This window comes from Cavia porcellus, unplaced genomic scaffold (genome assembly GCF_034190915.1).
Source record: "Cavia porcellus strain 051 isolate PalLab524CR breed Dunkin Hartley unplaced genomic scaffold, mCavPor4.1 scaffold_7, whole genome shotgun sequence".
NCBI lineage: Eukaryota > Metazoa > Chordata > Mammalia > Rodentia > Caviidae > Cavia > Cavia porcellus.
The window spans coordinates 19,116,311-19,129,657 of NW_026947490.1; the positions used below are offsets into that span (position 1 = coordinate 19,116,311).

Consider the following 13,347-nt stretch of genomic DNA (forward strand, 5'->3'; position numbering starts at 1 on the left):
AATCACAACTCAAGAAACTTGGAAAAACAAGACAAAGTTAAAAAAAAAATACTGTACAAAGAGGGTCAGGAAGTTACGCCCCAGCGGACACAGGAGCCAACCCAAACACTAACCCTTCATTCATTTATTCAATAAATGTTTTCCATAATACATGCTTTTGAGTGTTGGAAAAATAAACTTTAACCAAGCCCTAAGGGGAGGGAGCTAGGGAGGCCCCCTGGAGATGTCTGGGCTGAGACCTGGAGGATGCTGGGAAATGAGCCGGTGGAGGAGACATATTCCAGGCAAGGGAGGGAGCAGTAACTGCAAAGACCTAGAGGTAAGAAAGGCCAAAATCTCTATGATGGCTTCTTTGTCACCGGTCAGCCTTGTGTTAGACAATGTTGGTGATGTTCTGGGTGCCTAAGAAATCCTTGAGCTTCACGGGGCCTCACTGGGGGACACTGCCTTACACGACATCTGTGCTGTGAAGAGGGGGACCCAGGCAGAGGTCAGAGGCAAGAAGATCAGGGTGCTGGAAGGAGGGACCTGGCCCTGTCAGAAAGCAGAGAAGGATTCCTGGTGAAAGAGAGCTCCAGACTGTTTGGGGTTCCGCACCCCTTGAAAAATCTGTTGAAAGCTTTGGTCATTTACAAAAAAGACAAATGAACAAACAAAAACAACTCGAAAAGCATTGCAGGCAATTTCCAAATATTCCCATTCTCAGCCTCATGTATGCCTGTAATCCCAGCATTCTGGGAGGCTGAGGCAGGAAGATCACAAACTGAAAACCAGCCTGAGCATTTTAGCAAGACTCCTTAAAAAAGAAGTGTATGTGGGTGGGGGTTGGAGATGCAGCTCAGCCCAGAAGGCCCTAGTTCCATCCCCAGTACCCCTCCAAAATCTCATTCTCACCGTGGGCATCCTATAACCCTTACAACCACCTTGATGTATAAAACATTCAAAGCAATATGAGGAAGGCAGAGCTGGAAAACTTTGGGGCAGAATTTCAGAATCCTAGGGGGAAGGGGTCGCAGTGGGAGCCTCACACATCACTGTCCATTTCCTCTCCTCTGCCCTGTCCACCTCACCTTGCCCCCGGGCTGGGCCTAAAGATCAAAGATCAATTTTTTCTTCTGCCTTCGTCGCCAGTATTAATTCTCAACCGTGGTCCTGGGGCTTTTGGCACTGGAGGGGATGCACGCCTTCTCCTCTGGAATGTCCGCAGGGAACCAGTCCAGCCAGTCGCTGCACTCCTGGGACCAGCGCCACAGCGCCCCCTGACGCTCACCACACGCTGACGCATCTCAAACCCGCCACTCCCCCTAGTGGCCGATGCTCACAGCGCTAGGTGAGGGCAGAGCTGCTGGGAGTCACCGGATGGGCCCTTGCCATCCTTGCGGTCATGTAATCAGCACCTTCAACAGCTAATACGTAAACAGCGCTCCAGTGAGCCAGCATCTGTGCTGCCTCATAAAATTACTTCACTTACCTCACTGCCTTTTAATGGTGCTATTATCAGCCCATTTTTCTCATTTAAAGCTCAGGAAGAAATTGAGCCAAAGTCACACAACTCTACTAAGCATACTTAGGAGAACCTGAATTGAACTTTGTTTTTTTTCCAAATCTATTTTATTCAAAGAGAAAAAGAAAAAAACTAAACCGAAATTTCAAAACATGTCAATCAGGGCTGAACTGAACTTTATAGACAGTCTGGCTCCAGACTCATTTTCTGAACCACCCAGAAATAATCATGAATGCCAGCCCGACTGGCCTGTGCCTGTAGTGCCAGCTACTCTGGAGGCTGGGACAGGAGATCACTTGAGCCCCAGAGGGCAAGAATGGCCTCGGCAACCTAGTGAGATTGCATTTCTAAATAAAATAATAAAAAAAAATAGTAAAATAAAAGCCAGGCATGATAATCCCAGCACTCTGAGGATCATGAATTTGAGCCTAGCTTGAGCAATCTAGTGATTTAGCAAGATACTGTCCAAAAAGTAAAAAAAAAAAAAAAAAAGTTACATTTTATATATATATATACTGGAAATATGCTGGGTATGGTAGTGCACACTTTATAATCCCAGCACTCAGGAGGCTGAGGCAGTAAATTGCCGAGAGTTGGAAGCCAGCCTGGTGAGTTTGAAGCCAGCCTAAACTGCATAGTGAAACCCTGTCTGGAAAAGATGAAAGAAACAAAGAATGGAGAAAGAAAGTAAACATTGGGGGTGCAGCTCAGTGTGAAGGCACTGGGTTCAACTCCCAGCAACACACACACATACTCCTCCAGTAAAACTGAACTTGAAGATGTAGGAAGCTGGGTCTTTAGATGCCCACACTGCCAGCTTGGCTCACTCTCCTCTGGAGTATTATGTGAAAGCTAAATTAATTGCTTTATGTAAATCAGCATTTTTTCAAGTCTCTGAGACTCTAAGCAAGAGCTCCAGAAACAGGCAGAGTACTTAGGCAGTCAGGCTGGGACTGAGAATTTGTTGTTCAAATAAGTTTCTGGGGCTGCTGCTGATGGGCAGAGAGCAGGCTTTTTGCTTATTTTCTTGTTGGTTTGTTGGTGGTGCTGGAAGCGTAGTCCAGGCCTCAGGCAGGACAGGAATCCCCCTACCTCCTACCTCGGAGCAGCACCCGGTCTCCCACCCGCTCTGAGCGCCCTCACCGGCATCCGCGGCGCCCGCCCTCACTTGCGGAAGAAGTGCTTTCCCTGCCCGCGAGGGTCCGGGGGCGCGCCCTGCTGGCCAGCTCAGGGCTGGCCGCTGTGGATCCTCTGTCCGGGATGGGTATGAGTGGGAAGCTAGCCTGAGGAGAGTGAGCTTGGGGCCGGGCTACGCGGGCTGGAGGACCCAGGCTTCCTCCGAGGAAGAGCTGTCCGGAAAACAGCCCCTGCGGACAGAAGCAGAGCTGGCAGAGACCACCTGATACTCCGGGGCCAGCTAGCCACTCCCAGAACTCTGGAAAGGGACTTCTTTCCTTCCCTTATCTTTTTAATTATTCTGAGACAGAGTCTTGCAGTTTGGCCCAAGATTCTCTTGCCTCAGTTTCTCTCGTACTAGGATTACAGGCATGCACCACCACGCCCAGCCTCCTTTTCTTTCTGTCTTTTTCACAGTACTGTGCATTAAACCCAAAACCTTTACAATGAGCTACATCTCCAGCCTGTTTTTTAAAAAAATCTTTATTTTGAGACAAAGTCTCCTTAATGCTCTAAACTTCCAGCCTGGTGTTGGATTTATGATTCTCTTGCTGCAGCCTCCTGCTGTGCCGGGATATGCACTGCCACCACACACGGCTGGAATGACATTTTTCTTTACATCAAGTCTGTCACCCGATTTTATCAGCACTACCTATTCTGTATTGGAGGAAAACGATACCACAAATCAGAGCATTATTGGGCCACTTGACAAAACTGGAATATGATTAGAAAAATTCACATAGTAATGTTCAATTTACTAAAATCCATCTCTGTAAGAGGATAGCCTGTCTGGCATAGTCATACATGCCTATGATCCCAGTTACTAGGGAGACTGAGGCAGTAGGGTTACAAGTGTAAGGCTAGCTTGAGCAACTTAGTAAGACTTTGTTTTTGTTTTTATATAGTGTCTTGCTATGTTTTTAGATAGGCTGGCCTTGAACTCCTGGTGATTCTCCTGCCTCAGCCTCCCAAGTGCTGGGATTATAAACATGCAACACAACACCTGACCAAGAGACTTTCTCATAATAAAATTAAATAAAAATTTTTAAAAAGGTTTGGGAAGTTGGGCATGGTGGCACATGTCTGTAATCCCAGCACTCAAAAGGCTCAAGTAGAAGGATAGTTGTGAGTTCAAGACCAACCTGGGCTACATAGTGAGACCCTGTCTCAAAAAAGAAAAAAAAAAAAAAAAAAGGGTTTGAGGGTAGGGATGGGGATGTAGCTCAGCATTACAGCACTTGCCTGGGGTCAATCCTCAGGACCATCAAAACAAAACAAAAAAGGGTCTGGGGGTATACATCAGTGGTAGAGCATTTCTGCCTAGTATACAAAGGAGGCCCTGGATTCAATTCCTGTTATTGGGAAATACACACTGAAGTGTTTAGGGTTATAGGACCATGACGTACATAACTTAGCTTCACATGTTCAGGAAAAATATATATGTATTATTATCAGGTTTTTTTTTTTTTTTTGACATACGTTATCCTTATGTAGTTCAAACTAGCTTTTAACACTTGGCAATCCTCCTGCCTCAGCCTCCTGAATGCTAGGATTACTGGTATGTACCACCACACCTGACAGTTTGATATTTTTATTTTATTTATTTACTTATTAATTTATTATTGTTTTGTTGAGACAGGGTCTCCATATGTAGTTTACGCTGATCTTCAACTCATGATGTAGCCCAGATTGGCCTGGAAGTCTCAAAAATCTGCCTTGGTCTCTCAAATGCGGTGATTACAGGGATGTGGCACAATGCCTAGTTTGACATTATTGTTTAAAAATGAGAGGCCTTAAGGTGGTGGCACACACCTATAAGCCCAGTACTCTGGGAAACTGAGGCAAGAGGATTGAAAGTTCCAGCTCAGCATTCACAATTTTGTGACTTACTCAGCCTCTGTCTCAAAATAAAAAATGAAAAGGACTGAGAGATGTAGCTCACTGTAATGTTTCTGTTTTTGTATTTTCCAAATGAGGGGCCCATTAATAGTCCATTTTTCTCCCGGTGTGGTGGTGTGTGCCTGTAATCCTGGCACTCGGGAGGCTGAGGCAAGAGGTCACCATGAGTTTTGAGGCCAGCCTCAGCTACATAGTAAATTCAAGGCCAGTTTAAACTGCATAGCTAGACCTTGTCTCAAAAAACCAAAACAAACAAATTAGTTCATTTTCCACTGCCATAACAAAAGCTGAAGCAGGGAGTATAGTTCAGGAGTGGAGGATTGGTCTGGCCTGAGGCAGGCCCTGAGTTTCATCCCAGCACAAAACAAAAAGTACCTGCAGGTGTGGTGATGCAGACACACGTGATCTCAGCTCCCTGGGAGGCTGAGGCAGGAGGATCACAAATTCAAACCCGGCCAAGGGAACTTAGGCTTGTCTTGAAATACAAATACAAAAAGGTCTGGGAATGTAGCTCAGGGCTGAGACCCTGCATTCTATAATCCCCAGTACACACTGCAAAAAACAAATTTTAAAAAATTAATAAGCCGGACTGGGGATTTAGCTCAGCCGCATAAGCTCCTGGCTTGCAAGCGCGGGGTCATGAGTTCGATCCCCGGTATCAATTAAAAAAAAAAATTAATAAGCCACCCTGAAGCTGGTAATGTATAACGAACACAGGTTTACTCAGGTCACAGAGTATGGCTCAAACACTGGCTTGGTGGGAGAGGAGGCAAGTGTGGGAGTTTGGCAAAGATGGAGGCCGAGACATCCAGCCAGAGCACAGGGAGGCCTCTCTCACGCTAACAACCCTCTAAGGAGACCTAACTAAGGTCTCGCGAGAATTCGCTCCGTTTCTCTCGTCCAAGGGTGACGTCACCTCTCGCTAGGCCCCGCCCCCTAGAAGTCCAGACCAGACAGCCAACACGCATTTAGGGGCTCAAACCACGTCTAAACCTTCGCAGGTCTAATATCCTGCCGAGCAGCACTAATACAAGTAGAACAGGGAGCTCGAAGAGAAAGTTCTCTTCCTACTCGAGTCCTAGGCGCAACTCGGTGTGGGAGTGGGGGGAGTCCCAACATATTAGGCGCTCGCCCCTAAAAGCATACAGAAAAATAATGGTGCAGAGTAGGGAAGGGACTTAAATCAATACAATTATACCGGGAAGACAAGGGCTCCGATGTCCTCAGGCCTGTCTTCAGGGCCACTGAGAATAGCTTCGTATTGAAATGGGAAGAGACCAGAAGCAGGGCAAGCGATTTGAGTAGGCAAAAGCATGTGTAATCAGTCTTGGTCAAACAGAGGTCCTGATGGTTCTCCTCTCAGGATGGTCAGGGTCCTTGTTAACCATTAAGAAATCTGCTGTAAACTAGGCATGGAGGCAGTGGAGACTTGGAACCCTAGCACTTGGAAGGCTGAAGCAGGCATATCCCAGCAAATTCAAGGCTAGCCTAGACTACATAGTGAGTGAAAGACCAGCCACCTGGTGAGATCTTATCTCCAATCAATCAGTTAATTAATTTCCTATAAACTAGGCATGGTGTATCATACGGTGGTCCCAGGTCGAAGCAGGACTGCAAGTTTGAGCCCAGCCTGGGGAGTTTAGCAACTTGGTGAACTTACTGAGACCTTGTCTCAGAATAAAAAATGACTGCACATATAGCTCATTGGGAAGGCCCTGAGCTAAATCCCCAATAACAGGAGTGGGGTGGGGGTTGCCGGAGCTTGGAGCCCCAGGGACAGTTGTGACTTCTGGACCAAGATATTTAATCATCAGACCTATTTTTCCTGGAATCCAAGGTGACTGCAGGAGAGAATGACTCAGAGCAGAAGCGACAGATGCAAAATGGAGGTAGAGATGCCAAGTTTTTATCCTACTTTGAATTATCCAGTGGGCATTTGCAGGTCCAAGCAAAGCATCAGGGTTTTTAGTGAAACCAGCCTGTAGTCATGTCAGCCTCTGCGGTCCAGATAGCACCACTGCGATGATTCAGCCCCTGATTCGACTTTGGGCCTGACTTTTCATGGAAATGGTGCACAGATTCCAAAGCAGTAGAGGGAAAAAGAAGGGTTAGGAAAACATGACAAAGGCAAACGAGAAACACAGCCAATTCAAGGAAGCTTAAATAATTTGAGAGAGAGGAAACAGGCAGAGAAAAAAAAAATCGAGGATGACAAAGGAAAATGGTTGAAGTAAACAAAATACGTCGCTGATCACACACACACACACACACACACACACACACGAAAAAATGAGGAGTTCCAAGTTGCAATGCTTCTTATCACCGCTACCATTCCCAACCTTGGACCCCTCCTCCCAGGGTCCAACCCCAGCCCTCAGCGCTCTTGTTGCGGCCAGAAGTTCCCGGATGAACACCAGCTCTGGCCAAGTCCCTCCCCAGCTGGAACCTTCCCATGGCTCTATCTCACGCACGGGGACAAAGCCAAAGTCTCCATGCGCCTCTGCGCCATCTGCTTCTTGTTCCCTCTCTGACCTCCTCTCCCCACACTGGCCCCCACCGCGCCACTCCTCAGGAACGCACAGATCTGAAATGCCCTGTGTGATCTCGCCACAGGACCTTTGCACGGGCTGTCCTAGTTACCAGGAAGGTCTCTTTTCTCTTCCTTCCTGGCTGGCCCCTCAGTGTTGATTGGATAAATAAACTGAACACCACCCATCGTGGGACCTCGGGGCCCAAGAAAGAGACCTATAACAGCAATAACTAGGATAATTTTTTTCCTATGTTGAGTGAAAAAAAGCCAGACTAAAAAGGACATTTTTCCGATTTCATGTCTATAAAGTTCAAAACGGACATAAGCAGTCTCTGCCATTGGAGGTGTTAGTGACAGTGACTGTGGAGGGAGAGAACAAGCCTGAAAGGAGCCAGGAGGGGGATCTGGTGGCTGGGGGCTGGAGACATGGTGTGTTGAGACTTCATCCAGCTGGGACTGTGCACGAGTACCTTTCTGCATGAGTGCACAGGCCTTGGGTTGATAAACACTTGTGACCCAGGCCCTGGGGTGTGTGCCTGTAATCCCAGTGCTCAGGAGGCTGAGGCAGGAGACTCTGAATTCTAGGCCAGTCTATGATATATAGTGAGTTCAAGGCCTCAAAACAAACAATTTTTTTTTTTTTTTTGGCTTTTTCATTTTTATCGGTACCGGGGATTGAACTCGCAACCGCCTGCTTGCAAGGCAGGTGCTTATGCCGCTGAGCTAAATCCCCAGCCCCTGTTGGGTGCAGGCGCTCAACATACCATACCCCACCCTGGACTAAGGACCACGCCAGCTTCCGCAATGCGCTATGTCCCTCTCTAAACTAGCCAACCCGTGCGCACCTCGTGCTCACTCCATATTCGCCCGGTGCCTACTCTGTGGCAACCCCTGATTGGCTACAGCTGGGTATAGTAGCCAGAGCCTGCGTCCCATTCCCGCCCTGCTTCCTCGTGGCGGCCTGTGATTGGTCATGGCCGAATATATAAACCAGAGCCCGCCTAAATTAAGCGGCAGTTCCTGTTACCCAAAAGAGCGTCCTCTGTCTCATTGGGGGGCCGCGCTGGTCAAGCCCCAAACAAACAAATTTTGAAAAAGCAAGAAACAGCCCCTCCCTGTTCCCACCAACTGGAGAAATAGGCTCCTCCCTCCCTTCAACCAGTCTTTCTACACACCCAACAGTTGAGAAGCACTTTGGAGGTCTGGAGGCTGGGAGAGACTTGGATGGATAAGGGTAGGGGTACCGGGTTCCCCTGGAGCACGGCTGGAGAGTAGCATTCCTGTGCTGTTACAAGAAGGGGATTTTCAGGCTGCCCCTCCCCGGTGCTCAGGGCCCAGTCAGAGGGGTGCTTTCTCAGCCCCTCCCTCCCCCTGCCACCCTCTCCTTCCTCTCCCCCCTCTCTTCTGCTCCCTCCCCTTCGCCTTCTCAAGGTATCAAACCTTAACCAAAGGGTCCAAGTGCAAACTTTTTCAACAAACTTTGAGTAAATAATGCTTTTGGGGGATGACTTTAAAATTCTTTTCTTTTTCTTTTTTATTGGTGTGAATTTGCACAGCTGAGGTTCAAGGAAAAGACATAATTTGCATTATTTTCAGGTCACATAATATTCTTTCAGGTAGGTAATATTCTTCATTACATCTCCTGGTGATTGCTGTAACACAAATTTTTTTGAGGCAAGGTCTCACTATGAAGTTCAGGCTGGCCTCTATTTTAGGTGATCCTCCTGCCTCATCTGCAACCCCACTTGCCTTCTCTAAGTAATTTTTCCAGTACCGAGAACTAAATCCAGAGCCTTCTCACTGAGCTACATTTCCAATCTTTTTAAAATTTTTACTTTGAGACAAGGACTCATTGGTAAGTGGCCCAGACTAATCTTAGCCCAACAACCCTCTTGCCATCGCTTCTTAGAATGCTGGGGATAGGGGCATGGGCCACCACACTAGGTTATTTTACACATAAGGAAGGAAGGGGCTTGGCAGTCTCTGGGTTGTCCTTTGGAATGAGGAAGGGTGTGGTCAGGGTTAGAAACCTCGGGGTGGCTGGGTGGGAATGGAGAGCAGAGTCAGGGAACACAAGAGGGGGCGAGGGGGCGGGGACCAGGCAGCAGAGTGTGTGTGTGTGGGGGGGGGGCAGAGCTGCTGGGAGGCCAGGGAACTGAGGAGGGGGAGTGTAAGGGGTCTGAAGGTGGGAAACTGGACTTCCTGTTCGCTGGGTGCGGGTGGAGGAAGGGTAGAGACAGGTAGGGCTGACCTTGTGGGCCTGGAGCTGGGCCACTACTGACCTGCAAAGAAAGGAAACTCAGGTCTGACCAGCAACTGCTGAAATTGAGAACTTCCCTGATGCTTTTCCTAAATCTGAGTCCTCACATCCTTACAGAGAGTAAACTGAGGCTCAACAGAGAGGAAGGTTACAGCCAGATAGCCCATCTGAGTCCACGCCTCCCTGACCCAATCTTGGGGTCTTGCTGCTGGACTTCGAATCTTGAATTTCATGAGTCCTGAAACAACCATCCCTGATGGCTTATTCTCCTACCAGAAAAATAAATGCATATATGGGTGAAGTACACCGGACTACAAAGCCCAAAGGAATCTTTGTGGCAGTAGGGACAGCTGAATCCTGACAGTGTTACCACGTGGCCCAAGTTGAGCTCGAACTCAACAACCCTCCTGCCTCAGCTTCCTAGAGGACTGAGATTACAGGCATGGGCCACCATACCAGGGTATTTTATATATTAGGGAGGCAGGGGCTTGGCAGACTGATTTGTCTCTTGGAAGCCTTTGTTGGAAGTCTTGAAACAACATGAATATGCTCACTCACCCGTGTAAATAATAATAAATAAATATAATGATTCTACTTTGGTTGAACAAAGAATTGTAGCAGTTTGTGGTTGAGCCAGTGGAAAAATATGAATGGCTCTTAGATGAGATATTGAGAAATTTCAGTTAATTTGTTAAGGAAATGCACCTTTCCTTGTATTTAGATGATTAATGAAATATTTAAAAATGAAACATGATATTCACTGTGTGTGTCTGTGACTAGGAATTGAACTCAGGACCTTTGCACTGAGCTATATCACCAGTTCGTATTTATTTAGAGACAGGGTCTAGTTCAGTTACTCACCATCCTCCTGCCTCAGCCTCCCTGAAGCTCCCAGAGTGCTGGAGTTACAGATGTGTGCCATCACTCACAGCTGATACACAAAACTTTTAATTTTTTAAATATTCAAAGGACGGGGAAGGAACAGATGACATGGCAGAACACCAAAACTCTTGAAGCTGGGTGAAGGCCAGCTGTAAGTTTATTGTCTCTCTTTGGGTCTGTTAGGAAATTTCCAAATGGATGGCCTCGAGCTGTAACTCAGGTGGCAGAGCCCCTCCCCAGCACTCTTGAGAGCCCAAGTTCAGTCTTCAGTGCAGCAAGAATTTGGCGTTTATTGCACACAGTTTGGAAGCTACAGAAAACTTTTTTAAAAGACAAAGGCTTTCCCCCACCCATCGTGGTGTATTTCCATGGCTTTCCTATTCTACACAGGCTTTCTATATGTCCTTGTGTGTGTGTGTGTGTGTGTGTGTGTGTGTGTGTGTGTGTGTCTGTTCTACATAACTGTGTGAGGAAATTGTTTACGCAGTCCCATTTTCTCCCCCCTTCTTAAAATGTAAGCTGCTCCCCTCTTAAAATGTCTCTGTGTAAACACAATCTCTAATGTTTGCACTCTGTTTACTCAACAGGGCAGCCTTGCCAGACTTGAAGCTGTTCCCAATTTCCTCTCATTATAAATAATGCGCCCATGCACATCCTTGTGCGTCCCGAGGCGAGATTCCTGGGCCAAAGGGTGCGGATGCTTTGGCAGCGCCTGATCAAATCTCGGCAGAGTCACTGCATGACCCCCAGCTAAAGTGACTTCATATGGTTAAAGTGAGATTACGCTGCTATTTGTTATTTCTATGTTTGATTCATGACTCAGGTTTGAGAAAGGATGTCTCCCCCTTTCCTTTTGGATGTGCTCAGTTGTAGGAACAGAAAGCCATTCGCACTGTCTCATGCCTGAAAGGATTCTTCAGCAAGTAGAGTTGATGCAGTAGCTCTTCCTCATCTGATGGGGATGAGTTTTAAGACTTCCCTCCCACCACCATCTTGGATACCTGAAACTGCAGATAGTGACAAACAAAGGCTATACAGAACCTCTGTAATGAGACAACTAACCTGAGAGCCCTGATGGACAGGCAGTGTATACTGCATGGATACTCTGGATAAAGGGGTAATTCACATTCATGTTTGCTGGACTGGGAAGATTATGTGAGATTTCATCATTGCTATTCAGAATGCCATATACTTTGAAACTTATGGATTATCTTCTTATATAATTTTTTGGGCAGTGCTGGAGATTGAACCCCAAGCACTTTACACTGAGCTTTATCTCCAGGCCTTTTAATATTTTATTTTGCGATAAGACCTTGCTAAATCACTGAGTTGCCCAAGCTGGGTTTGAACTTTCCATTGTCTTGCCTCAGCCTCTCAGAGTGCTGGGATTACAGGTGTGTGTCACCAGGCACAGCATAGAATTTTTTATTTAATACTTATTAAACTGTGGTTAACTACAGGTCATTGAAACCAAGGACTGTGAAAGGGGAGACTCCTGTTTTTAGCTTGAACAAGCTCTCTTGGCTATGTTGTTGATTGTCAAAGTACTAAAGTATTTCTGTATTGACTGGTAAATTGTGCTCCCTGAAGTCCTCTAAATGTCCCCTGTCATGACTATTCTGGCTGCCCCGTCCCCGTCCCCATCCCCGTCCCTGGATTTTTCAGACTTCCCCTCAATGCAGCAAGGAAAGGGTAAATAAATGTTGGATGTAGTGTTAAACTATTCTATAGTTCAGTTTCCAAAGAAAGCACTGGTTGTCAAATATTTTGATGATTTGTCTAGTAACAGAAAAGCTGACTCCAATGGCTTAAACTGACAGGAAGTTTATAGCTGGAAAATCCACGCTCCAGCTGGCTTCAGTCATGGTAATTGACACAACAACTCAGCAATGTCACCCAAAACCCCATTCGTTTTCATCACCCTGCTTCATCTTTTCCAGTAGGAGTTCCCAAGATGGTCGCCACCAGCCTCCTGCCACAGGAGCCTCCTCTATCCCACAGGCAGAGGGCCACCTTTGCCTCAGATTTCCCACTGAAGTAACGAACTTCTGCTGCACCTAGGAGGAGCACATCAAAATCAAGAAGAAGCCAATTTTATTTTCCTGTAAGCCTTGCAAGCCATGTGGGGCCTAGGAAGAGAGAAGCCAGATGACTTCTCCAGTGAGCCAACCTGCACGGGCTGAGAATCAAGGTCCTCCCTCCCCCAGCAACAGGCTGATTCAGGGGACAGGCTGAGTTGATAGTAACTGAGATACAAAAACAACCGAGTGCTTGTATTGTTTGATTGACTTTGCAGGCTGAGCATCTATCAGGATACCGGTATGCAATATAGCAAATATAGGGCATTTCCTTTTGTCCTATTTTTGAAATCCAATATTGTTCCCATTGTTTTGTTTTGTTCTATTTATTGTTTTGCTTTATTCAATGTTCTGTTTTGATTGGTTTTATTCTGTTTTTTTATTTGATTTTACTGTGTCTGACGGAATGAACAACTACTGTGAAGACAAGATATACTATAGTAGCTATTGTTAATTTCCTGTTACCCTGCTTAAAAGTTCTGTACCATTTTCACTGTTTTGATTGGCTTTATTCTGTTTTGTTGGTTTTTATTATCTTTAAAATAAAAAAAAAATAATGAGGCTGACTCTGATTGGACCAGCTGAGATCACATGCTCATGTTAGACCAAATCACTGTGGTGGAGGGGAGTGAAGGGAGGTAACTAAGTAATATTCCATTGGTTGAGCAAAGTCACATGTTTCTCACTATTAAAGTGGGTGGTTAACAGAGGGCTGCTGAAGCCATACCTAAGTTTAAATACCCTTAGCCAATTCCTGTCTTCCATGCCCTGTTTCCTGCCAATAAAACAGATTATGACTCTGGCTTCCTGGAGTTGCTATTTGGGTTAAACGAGTTAATGCACAGCTCCTAGTATTGTATTCCTACATAGAAAGGATTTCAGTGTTAGCTGCTGTTACTGTCCTTACTTGGTGGGTGTTGTTAGGGGTTGTACACAAAGAACAATTAAGATCAGGACATGGAGTTTATAATATTATTTTTATAATGGTCACTGGAAGTTAACACAGGAAAATGCAGGA

General features: G+C 46.3%; 1 long non-coding RNA gene across 1 annotated transcript; it reads left to right on the forward strand.

The window, feature by feature from the left end:
* The first annotated feature begins 226 nt into the window (after positions 1 to 226).
* LOC134476855 (uncharacterized) lies at positions 227 to 12,901 on the forward strand. Its single transcript, XR_010048635.1, has 3 exons — positions 227 to 319; positions 10,839 to 11,368; positions 12,192 to 12,901. It is a non-coding gene; the product is annotated as an uncharacterized LOC134476855 (long non-coding RNA).
* The last annotated feature ends 446 nt before the right edge of the window (positions 12,902 to 13,347 follow it).